Below are 15826 nucleotides of genomic sequence, written 5' to 3'. Positions count from 1 at the left end.
CACTCGCCTAAGTTTGAAAAAATCCTACCGAGTGGAGAGCAATCCTCCCACTCGGGGGGCTTAGCTGCAGTCGAGCACTCGCCTAAGTTCTCTCACTAAGAGACTTAACGGTAGTCCAGCACTCGCCTAAGTTTGAAAAAATCCTACCGAGCGGAGAGCAATCCTCCCACTCAGGGGGCTTAGCTGCAGTCGAGCACTCGCCTAAGTTCTCTCACTAAGAGGCTTAACGGCAGTCCAGCACTCGCCTAAGTTTGAGACCCATCCCCATCCGCAAGGACGACGAGGTGCAAGTCGACTGCAACCTTCTCCTTTGGAGCCGCGGTGCAAATACAACGTCCACTCCATCCCTATCCGCAAGGACGACGAGGTGCAGGTCGATGGCAACCTTCTCCTTCGGAGCTGCGGACAAATACAACGTCCGCTCCATCCCCATCCGCAAGGACGACGAGGTGCAGGTCGACTGCAACCTTCTCCTTCGGAGCTGCGGCACAAATACAACGTCCGCTCCATCCCTATCCACAAGGGCGACGAGGTGCAGTGAGCAAAGTCCATCCGGAGGCAAACACAAGCACATTCGGAGATAAACCAAATTCAAATAAATTCTAAAAGGTTCCAAGCAGTGAATCAAAAGTACTCGGGCTCCAAGCCCGTAGGAGTTTAACGGTTATAGAAACCACTCGGCATTCCGAGGCAAATTTAAAGCGTATCCAAGTTTCATAAGATTGTTCACTCGGCCGGAGGAGGGCTGGCAGGCTCCACGAATGAGTCCAGATCGATCCCATCAGCGATCCGAGTGGCGGTAGCAATGAAAGTCTCCATGAAGGACTAGAAGTCGTGCTTTTTGGTGTTAGCAACTTTGATTGCAGCCAGCTTGTCTTCACGAGCCTCCTTGCAATGGACTCGCACCAAGTACATCGCCACATCAGCACCACACCGGGCAGAGGATTTCTTCCATTCTTGCACTCGGTCAGGGATCTTGTTCAGATGAGTCATCAGAGATTCCAGATCATTCTGGAGTGTCGCCCCCGGCCAAAGTGTCGAGTCGATTCAAGAGACAACCTCCTTCAGGTGTGCGAGGTAGCTTGTGGTGCTGGCGATACGGGACTCCAGTAGGAGCACGTTCATCGCAGTTTCGTCGCAGACTGGAGAAGCGATAGGGTCCAGACCCGTCTCGACCCTTCCAGTTTCTTCGTCGAAGTCTTGGCAGAGTTCTGTAGCCAAAAGCCAGTCCATCAACCGAGCAAGACCCAATTGCAAGCATCAACATAGTTGGATTAAAAGAAATACCTTCCAGCACGAGATAAAGCTTCTTGGCGAGGGTCCTCAGATAAGCTTCTGTGTCATTCCTCTTGCGGATCGCAGACTCCAACTTTTCGTTCAAGACGACCTTGTCCTTCTTCAGGCTGGTCACTTCGCAGTTAGCTTCATTAAGACAAGATTTTAGTCTATTCACCTTTCCTTCAAGCGTTCCAACTGAAGCAAGCTTCTTGTCTGCGAGAGCGTTTTTGTCTTGGGATACTTTTTGCGCGGTGGCGAGGTCCGAGTCCTTCTTGTCCAGAGCCAACTTCATTTTCTCTGCAAAAGAAATAATCGAATCAAAGAAGGGATCAAAGAGATATATTGAAATTCAGTCGGCAATCAGTTACCTTCCATACCAGCGGCCTCTTCTTGAGCTTTTTTCAGATTTTGCTGAGCCAATTCCAAGTCTAAGTTGAGTTGCCTCTGCTTCTCTTCGAGTTCGGCAAACTTGGAGATAAGAGTACAAGACTTCTGCAGGAGGCAAGAGACAGATCAATCGATAGGTTCGAAGGCAGTTCATTTCCGAGTGAATAAAACCTAAAGAAGTGGGAAACAAGCTGTTCAGACCCCAGTCGACTGCCAGCAATCGACCGCGGTCTCGGGGACTACATGAAGGAAATATGCCCTAGAGGCAATAATAAAGTTATTATTTATTTCCTTATATCATGATAAATGTTTATTATTCATGCTAGAATTGTATTAACCAGAAACATAATACATGTGTGAATACATAGACAAACAGAGTGTCACTAGTATGCCTCTACTTGACTAGCTCATTAATCAAAGATGGTTATGTTTCCTAACCATAGACAAAGAGTTGTTATTTGATTAATGTGATCACATCATTAGATGAATGATCTGATTGACTTGACCCATTCCGTTAGCTTAGCACTTGATCGTTTAGTATGTTGCTATTGCTTTCTTCATGACTTATACATGTTCCTATGACTATGAGATTATGCAACTCCCGTTTGCCGGAGGAACACTTTGTGTGCTACCAAACGTCACAATGTAACTGGGTGATTATAAAGGAGCTCTATAGGTGTCTCCAAAGGTACATATTGGGTTGGCGTATTTCGAGATTAGGATTTGTCACTCCGATTGTCGGAGAGGTATCTCTGGGCCCTCTCGGTAGTGCACATCACTTAAGCCTTGCAAGCATTGCAACTAATGAGTTAGTTGCGGGATGATGTATTACAGAACGAGTAAAGAGACTTGCCGGTAACGAGATTGAACTAGGTATTGGATACCGACGATCGAATCTCGGGCAAGTAACATACCGATGACAAAGGGAACAACGTATGTTGTTATGCGGTCTGACCGATAAAGATCTTCGTAGAATATGTAGGAGCCAATATGGGCATCCAGGTCCCGTTATTGGTTATTGACCGGAGACGTGTCTCGGTCATGTCTACATTGTTCTCGAACCCGTAGGGTCCGCACGCTTAAGGTTTCGATGACAGTTATATTATGAGTTTATGAGTTTTGATGTACCGAAGGAGTTCGGAGTCTTGGATGAGATCGGAGACATGACGAGGAGTCTCGAAATGGTCGAGACGTAAAGATCGATATATTGGACGACTATATTCGGACATCGAAAAGGTTCCGAGTGATTCGGGTATTTTTCGGAGTACCGGGTAGTTACGGGAGAAGCAATGGGCCTTGATGGGCTTTAGTGGGAAGAGGAGAAAGGGCCAAGGGGCTGCTGCGCCCCCCCCCCTCCCCTCTAGTCCGAATTGGACTAGGGAAAAGGGGGCCGGCCACCTCTCCTTCTCCTCCACTTCCTTCTCCCTTCCTCCCCTCTTGGTGGACTCCTACTAGGACTTGGAGTCCTAGTAGGACTCGACATCCTGGCCGCACCAATTGCCTTGGCCGGCCTCCTCCTCCTCCATCCTTTATATACTGAGGCAAGGGGCACCCCATAGACACAAGTTGATCTTCGTGATCGTTCCTTAGCCGTGTGCGGTGCCCCCCTCCACCATATTCCACCTCGGTCATATTGTAGCGGTGCTTAGGCGAAGCCCTGCGACAGTAGTACATCAAGATCGTCACCACGCCATTGTGCTGACGGAACTCTTCCCCGACACTTTGCTGGATCGGAGTCCGGGGATCGTCATCGAGCTGAACGTGTGCTAGAATTCGGAGGTGCCGTAGTTTCGGTGCTTGATCGGTCGGGCCGTGGAGACGTATGACTACATCAACCAAGTTAACGCTTCCGTTGTCGATCTACAAGGGTACGTAGATCACACTCTCCCCCTCTCGTTGCTATGCATCACCATGATTGCGTGTGCGTAGGAATTTTTTTGAAATTACTACGTTTCCCAACACTACACCCAGTGGGTGCACTTGGCGTGCCCCCACCGGTTCTGATCCAACTCGACCGGCCCGCCGGAGTCGAGTGCAAGGAGTAAAAAAAGAGAGAAAGAACAATTGCACCGTCAAGAAAGAAGAACTCAGACCACAGTCGACTGCCAGCAGTCGACCGCGGTCTCAGGGACTACACCCAGTGGGTTCACTTAGCGTGCCCCCACCAGTTCTGGTCCCACTCGCCCAGACCGAGTGGAAGAGCGAATCTACCAAAAACGACAGCGACACCCAGTGGGTGCTCTAATTCGACGCGAACAACAGGAGATTGTGCAGAAGAAGATCTTTTGAGAACAAAAACAGTCAGAAAGTCTACTCACCTGGACATTGGCCCGAAGGGAAGCACTGCGTCGTAGGCAGCCTGACTGCTCTCGTGCACGATCTTCACCCGCTCCATCATCATATCAGCCTGTCGGATGGCTTCTGCAGCCGCTTCCGACTGGTTGTCTGGGACGGGGTAGCTGGTGAAAAAGTGTGCAGACGACCCAGGTGCGGCTGCTTGAAGCTCCATGGTGTGGAGTTCGATAGTTGAAGGAACCACAGGCGCGGTCAACCGTGTGGGATGCCCACTCGACAAGGGTGCAGCGAACGTCACAGTGGCCCTGCCCGCGTCTTCAGCTTGACGGACGGGAGGCGTTGCAGTTGGTTCTTGCCGAGTCACCCTGCCAGCTGTTACCTTCTTTCTCTTCCTAGGCTTAGGAGCCACATCTTCGTCGTCATCCGGAAGATCAATGATGTTAGGTGGAGCTGCGAGACAGAACATTCGACCCCAAGTGAACCACTCGACCCTAAAAGGATCAAGAATCAAAATCGCAAGAGTTTATACCTGGGTTGGAGGTTACCGCATCCTCCATTTCCTCGTCCCGGTACTAGTATGAAGAGGTCCCTGACGTAGCAGCACTGCAAAGGCCAGCATTCAATCGGTTACACCCAGTTAATCGAATCCACATAAAGGACAAATCAGATGGTTACCCAGAGATAGTAGGAACGGTCACTTTGATCCTGGGCAAAGCTTTTGGCAGTTTGAAGGAGATGGCTTTCGGCACTTTCGGTGCTGGGGGCGGCGCGACCTTAGATTGCTTTGGAGCCTTCTCAATCGGCGTCGGGGAAGACGTCCTGGGGCGCTTCGAGGACTGCCCGATTGGCGCAGCCAGCAAGTCCAGAGCGCTTGCTGGGTCATGAGTGTGCTTGGACCTCCTCTCCCTGCGAGGAGGCGAGTCGACTTCTTCCTCATCAGTCGATTCATCGCTCTCCTCGTCCTCCTCGGCTTCCGAATGCTCCTCGCCGCTCTCGCCTCCGCTCCCTTCTTCTTCAGCGCCTGGGTCCTGCACTCCGTTCAGCATCGAGTACATTTCAATGAGGGCCTGAAAGGATAAAAATCAAAGGACATTCAGTCGACCACAAATGGGACATCACATGGTGAATCGGAAAGATACTTGATAAAACATAAATATACCTGCTCCGGCTGGTGCGAGTTGTCGAATGGAATCACCCTCCTGGATCCCCGAGGGTTGTCTTTGTTGCCAGTGATTCCCCTCAACCAGTTCTCCAAGATATCCTCGCTAACCTCCTCCGGGTGGATCCGAGTGGTATCCTCGAGCCTAGAGTACATCCACATCGGATGATCGCGCGCCTGAAGAGGTTGGATGCGTCGACCGAGAAAGACCTCCAGCAGATCCATCCCGGTCACTCCGTCGCGGACAAGCTGGACGACCCGTTCAACCAGCTCCTTGACCTCCGCCTTCTCTTCTGGAACTACCTTCAGGGGAGCAGACTTCTCCACTCGAGCCAAGGAAAAAGGAGGAAGTCCAGTCGACTGGCCAGGGGTTGGCTGATCCTTGCAGTAAAACCAAGTCGACTGCCAGCCCCGGACCGAGTCAGGAAGGATCATGGCTGGGAAAGTACTCTTGCTCCTCATCTGGATCCCCAGGCCACCGCACATCTGGACCACCCGCGTCCTCTCGTCACTCGACTTGGCCTTTTTGACCGACTGAGAACGGCAAGTGAAGATGTGTTTGAAAAGCCCCAGTGCGGTCGACAGCCCAAAAAGTTTTCGCACATGGACACGAAAGCGGCCAGATAGACTATGGTGTTCGGAGTGAAATGGTGGAGCTGAGCCCCAAAGAAGTTCAAAAAAACCCGGAAGAAAGGGTGGGGAGGCAGTGAGAATCCGCGATCTATGTGGGTTGCGAGGAGGACACACTCACCCTCTCTAGGCAGCGTCTCGGTTTCGTCCCCCGGGAGCCGAGCCGACTTGTGAGGGATCAATCCCCCCCTCCACCAGGTCGTCGAGATCGTCCTGCGTGATTGCCGAGCGGATCTAATCGCCCTGGATCCAGCCCGCCGGCAGGCCGGACCTCGACGAGGATCCGCCCCGGCTGGTCCGCTTTCCCTTCGCCTTCGCGGTCGCCTTCTTTGCGCGTTCCAGCGCCGCCGTCTTCTCCTTCCCCATGGTGACGGGTCAAGCTCGAACAGAGGTCCGGCGACGAAACGGAAGCGAGAGTGGTGGAGAGATCGGGGGAAAGAGAAGAGAGAATGGGAGCACGCAGAGCAGAGGCCTGACCCAAGACCTTTTATAAGGCCTTTCACCGAGTGGCTGACTGGTGGACCCAAGCGATCTAAACAAATCCTGCAACAGTCGCGCACGCAGTACGTGGCGAAAAATGTGGCACAGGGATCGAGGAGACTTACCCAATCCGTCCCGATAACTTCGGTTCCACCCTTCTGGCGCACTTCCCAAAATTCGAATCCCGCGAGATCCGCGGAGAGCAGAACAACCTGTCAGACTGAAGACAAACACCCTCTACATCATCATTCGGAATTTTACCATGAAAGTTCACTCGACAACAACCAAGAATGGATCAAGGCGATTGAGAAAGGAGTCGATGCCATCACCTCAACTCATTGTTCCAGACAAGGCATATTCATAGCACAAAGAGTGGGTCGGAAGTGTTCTCAACCCCTTCCTCACTCAAACCCTGATCCATTCGGGGGCTAATGATGAAGCTATGTACTTAGGGTAGGGTCATGGACCTGTCCAACTTACCCTCCCCAAAGACATCTCTACAAAGAATCAGAAACAGTCAAAGAGAAACCATCAACCACTCGACCGTGGAGATGCACTCACTCGACCACCTTGAAGACACTCGACCACCAGAAGATGAGGAACCCTCCACTCTGCAACGGTCAGGACTTAAACCATAGCATTATGAGCATTTATGACACTTTACTGTAGATGTTACCAGTAACGCCTTTCCTTTATGAACATTGAATCTTATGTAACGGAGGGGAGCTGGGGTCCTGTCGCACTCTATATAAGCCACCCCCCTCCTCTGAGATAAGGGTTCGCATCTTTTGTAAACTCACATACACACATAATTCAGTCGACCGTCCTCAGGGCACCGAGACGTAGGGCTGTTACTTCTTCCGAGAAGGGTCTGAACTCGTAAAACTCGTGTGTACAACTTATTCATAGCTAGGATCTTGCCTCCTCATACTTACCCCCATTCTACTGTCAGTCTTAGATCCACGACAGTCACCTCTAGTGCCTAGCCTGGTTTAGTTTAGCTTAGTTTAAGTTTATGTTGAACTTGTTCAATATTGCCCATTTGCATGTAATATTTATGAAACTTGCTTTAAATTCGTCCGTTCAGCTCAAATTTCGTCTCTGTTTGTATTCAATCCGTTTTGAAATGGGGCAAATAATTAGGACTCGGGTTGAATAGCCTTCGCCCCACCGGCCGTCCTTAGACATTTGAGAGTGACTCGACATTGGATTTGTTTTGGAGATTCCCCACCACACGCTGATGGTGCATCTGCATCCGCTTGGACGTAGTAGCCCTTGAAAAAAAAGCTAACACTCGGGCAGCACGAGGACCAGTTTTTTTTTTGAGAAGCACGAGGATCAGTTCAGAGTTGAGCAGAGCAACATGCGTGTGTCACCCGGGCGATCATGGGCTGCGGCTTCACTTTGTTATGAAGAATTCGGCTCGGCCCCTTTGGGGAGTTCAAAACCAAGCAAATGCTTCGATCGTTTTCGCAGCCTATGGCGTGTCAACCACTCGCCTGCATGCTCTCGAAGTAGCGTCACGGCCTGCCTCAAGCAAACGCAACCTCGGCCTTCCGGCCGCTCGCCGACACGCGTTCGCGGAAAACAGAACCTTCCGGCACCAGCCCCCTCTATAAACCCACCACTTGGCTTCCCCCGTCTCCTTCGAATCACACATCCTAGCCAAGCTCCGAAACACTCATTCACAGCCTCGGTTGTCACCTCAGGCTCAGGTTGCAACTTTTCGCCATGGGAAGGAGTAAGCAGCCATCACCTTTCTTTCCTTTGCTTTCCTTTCCTCTAGCTGCCCGGATCTCCATCGTCTCCATGTTGCAGCCATCACGTTTCTTTTCTTTCCTCTAGCTAGCTCGCCGGATCGATCATGCACGATGTTAGTAATAGTAGCTTGAACTAACGCGTTGTTGTTCTTGTTCAGGGCCTGCTCGGTGCTATCGCCAGATCAAGAACAAGCCACCCCAAGTCACGGTACTGCCGCAGGGTGCCGGACCCCAAGATTCGCATCTTCGACGTGGGGCAGAAGAAGCGTGGCGTGGACGAGTTACCGCTGTGCGTGCACCTGGTGAGCTGGGACAAGGAGAACGTGACAAGCAAGGCCTTGGAGGCGGCCCGGATTGCCTGCAACAAGTACATGGCCAAGCACGCCGGCAAGGACGCCTTCCACCTCTGCGTGCGCGCGCACCCCTACCATGTCCTCCGCATCAACAAGATGCTCTCCTGCGCCGGCGTCGACCGACTACAGACCGGCATGCGCGGCGCCTTCGGCAAGCCCACGGGAATGTGCGCGCGGGTGCATATCGGCCAGGTGCTGCTCTCCCTGCGCTGCCGCGACGCGCACACGGCCCACACGCAGGAGGCGTTGCGCCGGGCCAAGTTCAAGTTCCCCGGACGCCAGAGGGTCATCGTCAGCGGCAAATGGTACGTATGCCATCTTAATCCGTCGGCCTTCCCTAGTTTGAATTGTACGACCAGGATCGAGAGCTCTCTCCACCTGTGCCTGCCTTGTGGTTGCCGGATAGATCTCAACTGTACGAATCGTTTCTTCCAGGGGATTCACCAAGTTTAAGCGCGAAGAGTATGTCAAGCTCAGGAGCGAGGGCCGCATCATCCCCGATGGTGTCAACGCCAAGGTAATCGTCATCACTTCACAACCCCCAGATTTGATCAACTCCGTACGCCGAGAGGCGTTTCTAGTACGACGAACAAACAAATAGTTAATGCGATTCTTTTTTTTCTGTGTGCAGTTGCTGACTTGGCACGGGTCGCTCCAGGGACGCCTGCGAGGGAAAGGTGTCTTTCCACCCTCCGTCGCTGGATCGGCTTGAAGATTACAACCTCATCAACATCTGTCTCCCCGTATTCATACGAGAGCACGTGTCAGCCCTCGTCGGGTCCGGCCTGCGTATCGATTCTACCATGTCATATGTTGTGACATGAGTTGTCATACGCACGTGCAGCTAGCTTTATGTATGCGAGTTGTTAGAGTTGTGTCGAATATTATTATATAAGTTAGGTTACAGTTGAACTTGAAGTCGTACGGTGTGTAGACAGGATATGAAGTCGTGTCCAAGTAGAAAACTTGTATCTTAGGCCTTTCATATATAGCGGGGGTAGACGCACGATGTAACTTATGCCAGCGTAATAGCATAGGCACGCAGGGGAGCCGGCGGCGTGTGCCGGCGCCCGGGCGGCCGGGGTGCGGTATTGTGACGGTGTCATGGGGAGGAGCGTCCGTAGTCATGCCTCGGGGATGTAGCCATATCGATGAACCTCGTTATCAAATTTCGGTGTCGTGCTCATGTGATTGTTTGGTCATCGGAAGATCGACAGAGTGTCTCGGATTTATTCTAACAAGTGGTATCATGAGAAAGGTTTGAAGAGGTTGTGGATTATTGATCTAGAGGAGGTCGTGGTTGTGTTAAAGGTCAATGCAGGCGGCGGGATTGGGCGGCAGCGGATATTGCGGGCAGTTTTAATGTCACGGAGAAGTCTCGGCCAGTATAGCAACAACGACACGAATCGGAAGCAATCGGTAACGAGCAGCAGCAGATCGATGAGGTGGCGGCGATCCAGTCGTCGAAGGAGCACTGTGATTTGGGCGGCGTGATACAACGTGCGGCAGTCGGACTCAAGCAGCAGCAGCCGAGCAAGTCGTTGGTGCAGGTCTTTCGTGGGCAGATTTGATCGATCCAGATCGATGGAAGCAGCGGCGGCAGATCGATGGATCTTCGGTCGGGAGCAGAGACGCTGGTGCCCTAGCGCATGCAAGGTTCAAAGCCCACGTGTGGGTGCTGGTGGGCCAGAAGCGCAGCGAGGCTGAGCGGAGTCTGCGGGCCACAGGACGGGCGTGATTCACTTCGACAGACATCATACGTAGTAGTAGGCAGACGAGCGGAGCTAGGCCAGCGGCAACTTCAGTTGGGGAGCGTAGCAGGCAGTGCTCCCGCGAGTAGCAAGCGTACGAGGCTGGGTCAAGTTGAAGAACTGCCCGTGGATGAGCAGGCTGGGTGCTTGTACAGGCGCGAGATTTGTTGGATGAAAGAAAGAAAGCTACACAACAGGCTGAAACTACTCATCGGGAGGAAGAGATAGGAAGCCTAATGGATCTACAGCCTACAGGAGCACATGGTGGAGTTGGAGATTTTGGATCTTTTGATCTTCACGGTTTAGTGCATGCAAGAAGGCTTATGTGGTGGATTTTTTGGCTTTATTTCTTTGTACACATGATGTGTATTGGGATGATAGCGTGAGGATTTGTGGTGCGTGTGGCGAGGATGGCGACGTGCGTATAAGGCTTGGAGAAGTCTGGAGCGCGCCGTGACAGGATCATGCAAACACATGGCGTCAAGGTAATGCACAGATGTGCGGGCGGACACGATGCTGGGTGGAGCATGGTTGCAGTTGAATAATTTCGGCTGGGTCGGACTGGACTGTCTGACGGATCGACGGGGATGTCGGTCAAAGCAGAAGACGGCGGTGATTTCAGCGAAGACGACATAGGAGCGTGATGCTGATGGTGGCTGACTTCTGGGGCGTGAAAACACATGGTGCAGACCTGAGGGCTTGTGCGGCTTCGACAGACTATGACGCGTGGTTGATTCAAGATGGTGCACATGAGAGTTTGAAGTCGACGGGGCGCGGGAGGGTGGCACGTACAACCACCATGGAGTCATGTTGAAGGTGGAATAGGAGTCTGATGGATGACTTCACGCTGAGTTGATGGAGGGACTACGGCGTAAGTTAACGAAGAGTCGAAGGCTATTTCAGCGGGTAAAGCGAGAGACACGTGGATCAGACTACGCGCCAATGGTCTGATGGAGGCGTGATACTCGGCATCGGTCGGTGATGATCGATGGTTCTCTGCAGTGGGAGTTGAGACAGTGGGGGCTAGCTACCCGGGAGACTCGACCAGGACAGCAGAGACTCGACGCGGTGATAGCGGCGAGGCGTGCGGTAATCACGGCACACAGCGATAGGCCAGGGCACCGGTGGTCAGATATGTTGTTAGACAAAGTGTGCAGGGGGTGCTGAAGCAGTGTTGACGAGTACCGGATTCAAGTTGGTGACTGGGTTTATCGGTGCCGGTTGATGGACAGGAGTTGACCATGGATAATCTGAGAAAGTGGCGGAAAGTCTGAAACTGTCAAAAGCTGGAAGAGTACATGGCCGTATATTCTGTGGTGTTCAGTGCACATGGTAAAATATAGATGATAAGTACAGAAGGAGGCAGAGTGCTATAGCTATGACACATGTCAAAGACTATCCGGGAAAAAGGATGAGACAACTGTGAATTTGACTCAGGGTGACACCGGGCGACGGTGAAATTCCTTCAAGTTTCGGACAGACGATTAAGAAAGAATGGTGATGTTGAGTTCAGGTAACTCTTGTATGTGACATCCAATATGTGAGTTGTTCATTTTCACGCAAATAAATTATCGATGTGTGATGGCGTTGAACAGAAACTTCGGAAGTTGAGAGCACAAAGTAGAGTAATGCAAAACTTAATTTTGCTCGAGTGTTGACTGTGAAGAAAACGAGAAGGGACTACAGTTGCAGGTAGAGTCATATGTAGTCTGGGAATAGCAGCGGTGCTCATGACTTATCTCAAGTCCAATGTACATGGAAGTTCGATGCACGGACAAATTCAAGGTGGTGGAGAATATTCGTCAAGGTGGAGTTTGTTAGAGTTGTGTCGAATATTATTATATAAATTAGGTTACAGTTGAATTTGAAGTCGTACGGTGTGTAGACAGGATATAGAGTCGTGTCCAAATAGGAAACTTGTATCCTAGGCCTTTCATATATAGCGGGGATAGACGCACGATGTAATCTATGCCAGCATAATAGCACAGGCACGCGGGGAAGCTGGCGGCGAGTGCCGGCGCCCGGGCGGACGGGGTGCGGTATTGTGACGGTGTCATGGGAAGGAGCGCCCGTAATCATGTCCTGAGAATGTAGTCATATCGATGAACCTCATTATTAAATCTCGATGTTGTGCTCGTATGATTGTTTGGTCCTCTATAGATCGACATAGCGTCTTGAATTTATTCTAACACGAGTAAACGGATATAACATGCGGGGTCTATACTTGCGATGGTAATAGTATGATGTCTACTGTGTAGCTCGAGTTGGCAGCATGCTTTACGAACTAGTTTGGTCGCTAAACACGTTGTGAGCTTGATTTTATTCATAAATAAATGTGCTTTGCATTAGTGCAGTGAAAGCATCTACAATCGGACCCTTCAAAATTGTCTCAGGAAGGCCGCCCGATCGATGCCCGGTCACGAAATTTAGACACAGGCGGACCCCTCAAACGACTCTCAAACGTCCGGGCTGATCGGCACCCTCATATCCAGTCTAAATATGGAGTGAATATGGGGGCGCTCGGGCACACCCGTCATGTCGGGCCTGGCTCATACTGGCCCATTCGACCTTCCTTATATCCGTCCCCATCATCTCACCGGACCAAACCCTAGCCACTTCAATCCAGTCCCATCCACTCCCCTCCGCCACCTCACCTCCGGCGGTTTGCGACCTTCTCCGCCATGGCAGGCAGCGGATCGGACTTCGACCAGTCCGGATCCGTTGACTGGGGTGTCGTCCCGCGTGGGTTGGAGGAGGCAATGGCAGTCCGCATTGCACTCCGCCGCTCCCGGGAGGACAGTGCCCGGCCGACGGACGGATCCGTCCGCTATGATGGCATAGTGTTGGTTCACCGGGCGCTCGGGTCCTCTGGTGTTGGATCCTTGCGGTCCCGGCCGGAATACCTCTCCTTCCCCATCACTGGTCGGGCAGAGTACGAGTCCCCCCGGGAATGGGCGGCCCGCCATGGGAAGGAGAGGATAAGGGCCGCTAGGGCCTGTCTCGCAGCGGAAATGGCGGCGGCGCGGGTGGCCCCAGAGGAGGAAGCCATCAGCGCCCGCATTGTGAAAAAAGGCAGCGGAGGAACACGCGCGCCCTCGCCCGTGAGCATAATCGGGCGGTCTGTGCCATGGCCGGACTGTCACCGAAGGAGGAGAAGGAGGACAGCGACGCCGAGGACATCTCCGGCAACAAGCAGATTCAGCTCGATCCGTACTGCGCCTTCGGCCGGTACTTTCGCGAGAAGGACCGCAAGGGCGCCGGGATGGGCAAGGGCAGCCGTGGATGAACTCCACCATAGCCAAACATGCCAAATTGTGGTAGTCCAATAGCATGTTTAGTGTAGTGTGATGGAGTAGCCGGACGATACGTGTGCGTCGACGTAGTTGCATGAGTTTGTATGGATTTAAAATATCGTAATTGAGGTGTCCGGATGTGAATTGTATTTATTGAGGAGTGCCCAGTCAGTGCTTGCGGACGCGTCCGTAAGTGTTTGAGGGGCCGGATTTGCCAAGTCCGATTATAGATGCTTTTATAAGATCATCATGCACACAGTTAAAACCTTCTTTCGCAAACGCATATGCAAACCGCCGCCTTGTGTTGGTGTGCGACAGAGAGGAGGGGTATCACACACACTTTGGGATAACCATGCACGACAACGTATGAGAATGCAGACCTTTTGGCAAAACTAATCATATGTGATGCTCGAATCTATCGCACACGTGATTCCTGATATAAGCGTTTGCGATACAAACAACATCCCACATATATTTGGTCTCTGGAGATTGTGTGGGATGATAGGTCTATCTCACGTGCAATACTGACGCAATATTTGTGATGTGCCCAACAACGAGGATGACTCAGACAACGTGTACGATAAAAGGCTTATCACAAACACTTTGCTTTCCCATCCGTTTGAGATGCGACGCACATCACACACGTTTAATAACTGCAAAATGTGTGTGGTGCTATTCATGTCGCACATGTTTTTTCATTAGCTAAACATGTGTGATAATGGTTCCTATCACACACACACTCTTTAATAGTGCGCTGTTTTAGATATGTTTATCATCACACACGTTTCGAGATAACTACTCCCTCCGTTTTAAAATAGATAACTCAACTTTATACTAACTTTAGTATAAAGTTGGGTCATCTATTTTGGAACAGAAGGAGTAGATGTGTGTGCCGTAGAGGTTCATCATACATGTTTGCCTCTTTGAAGCGTCTGTGTTATTGAGGTTTATCGCACATGTTTGCCTCTTTGATAGAACCCGTGTGCTTTTGGGGTTCATCCCACATGTTTTGCTCCATGAAACCACTGTAATTACCTACATGGCAGTTTTTTTTGCCATAATCTAATTCCTGCAACTAAAAATTATCTAGAATTTGAATTTGAAAGTAGACAATTACATATTTCATTTCATCATACACACTCAGTTTATATAGGTTCAACCACCATTACATAATTCAAATTCATATGTTCAAGCACTATAGAAGCACCAAATTAAAACAAGAACCACAATAGCATTAAAGCCCGTAAAGAGAGAGGCAAAAATATTTTGGTTGTCGGTGTACGTGAAGAAGCGAATGTCCATATTGCGCCCTTCATGATTATATATGCTTGTGACTTTGGTTAAATATTTCAGGTCGGGATTAATATCCATAAATCCCTAGGATATATTAAAATCCTAATAATTGAAATTGTTAATTAAATGGAACCCTAAATATTTGGGAATAAATTGATATTCCAAAAATAGGGTGAAATTTAAATATTTGATTTGGGCATAAACATATTTCATTAGGTCCAAAATATTATTTTGAACCTCTGGTAAAATTTTCAAAAAGATTAGAGTGAATATGATTTTCGAATCTGAATAAAAAGGGGAATAATTCAATTAGCTTATTTTAATTTGGCAGAAAATCATTTTCCTAAAAAGCCCTAAGTACTAGACTAAGAATAAAATTTTCTGAAAGGATTTGAGGCACATTTGGAATTCAAAACAGAAATGAAAAGAGAAGAATAGAAAAAGAAACAAAAAAGAAAAGGAAAAGTCCTAGCCTAACCTAGCTACAGCACGAACCAGCTCACCTAGCCTACGCGCATGCCACACAACGATCAACCCAACCCGCTAAGGCCAAACCGGTATTCATGCGTTATAAGATGGCCATTGGATCTCCATCCGGTGGCCAAAAGCACACCCACAACCCCCCTTCTCTCCATGTCACTAACACTACTGGAATCAGGAAATTTGTCATCAGTTCTTTGCCATCGGCTAGCTGACGGCAAAGAAACCGACGACAAATAACTAGTTGATGACAAATATATCTTTGCCATCAGCCAGTTCTTTGCTGTCAGTTAGCAGACGACAAAGAGCTGGGTGAGGTCCAGTGGACGACATTGCTGTAACAGCCCACCACCTCCACCTCTTTGTTGTCTGTAAACCATCTTTGCCGTCGGTTAGCAGATGGCAAAGAGGTTAATACCTAATGGCTAATAACAGCGCATCCCCACCTCTCTCTCTCTCTCTCTCTCTCTCTCTCTCTCTCTCTCTTTCTCTTTCTCTCTCTCTCTTTCTCTTTCTCTCTCTCTTTCTCCCTCTCATCTCTCTCTCCTCCCCCGACCCAACCGCACCGGCCCACCGCGCCCTCGCCGCCGCTGACCCCCGGCCGTCCCACCCCAACCCCCGCAACGCCCCCGACCCCCACCGCGCCCCCGACGCTGCTGATCCCCCG

At 50.6% G+C, this 15826-nt stretch overlaps 1 pseudogene; it reads left to right on the top strand.

Annotated features, from left to right (window-relative positions):
• Positions 1 to 7960: 7960 nt before the first annotated feature.
• LOC119288829 lies at positions 7961 to 9360 on the top strand (annotated as a pseudogene).
• The last annotated feature ends 6466 nt before the right edge of the window (positions 9361 to 15826 follow it).

Source organism: Triticum dicoccoides, chromosome 4A (genome assembly GCF_002162155.2).
Source record: "Triticum dicoccoides isolate Atlit2015 ecotype Zavitan chromosome 4A, WEW_v2.0, whole genome shotgun sequence".
Classification (NCBI taxonomy): Eukaryota; Viridiplantae; Streptophyta; class Magnoliopsida; order Poales; family Poaceae; genus Triticum; species Triticum dicoccoides.
The sequence above is the reverse complement of the archived record's forward strand: the minus strand, read 5'-3'. Positions and strand labels throughout refer to the sequence as shown.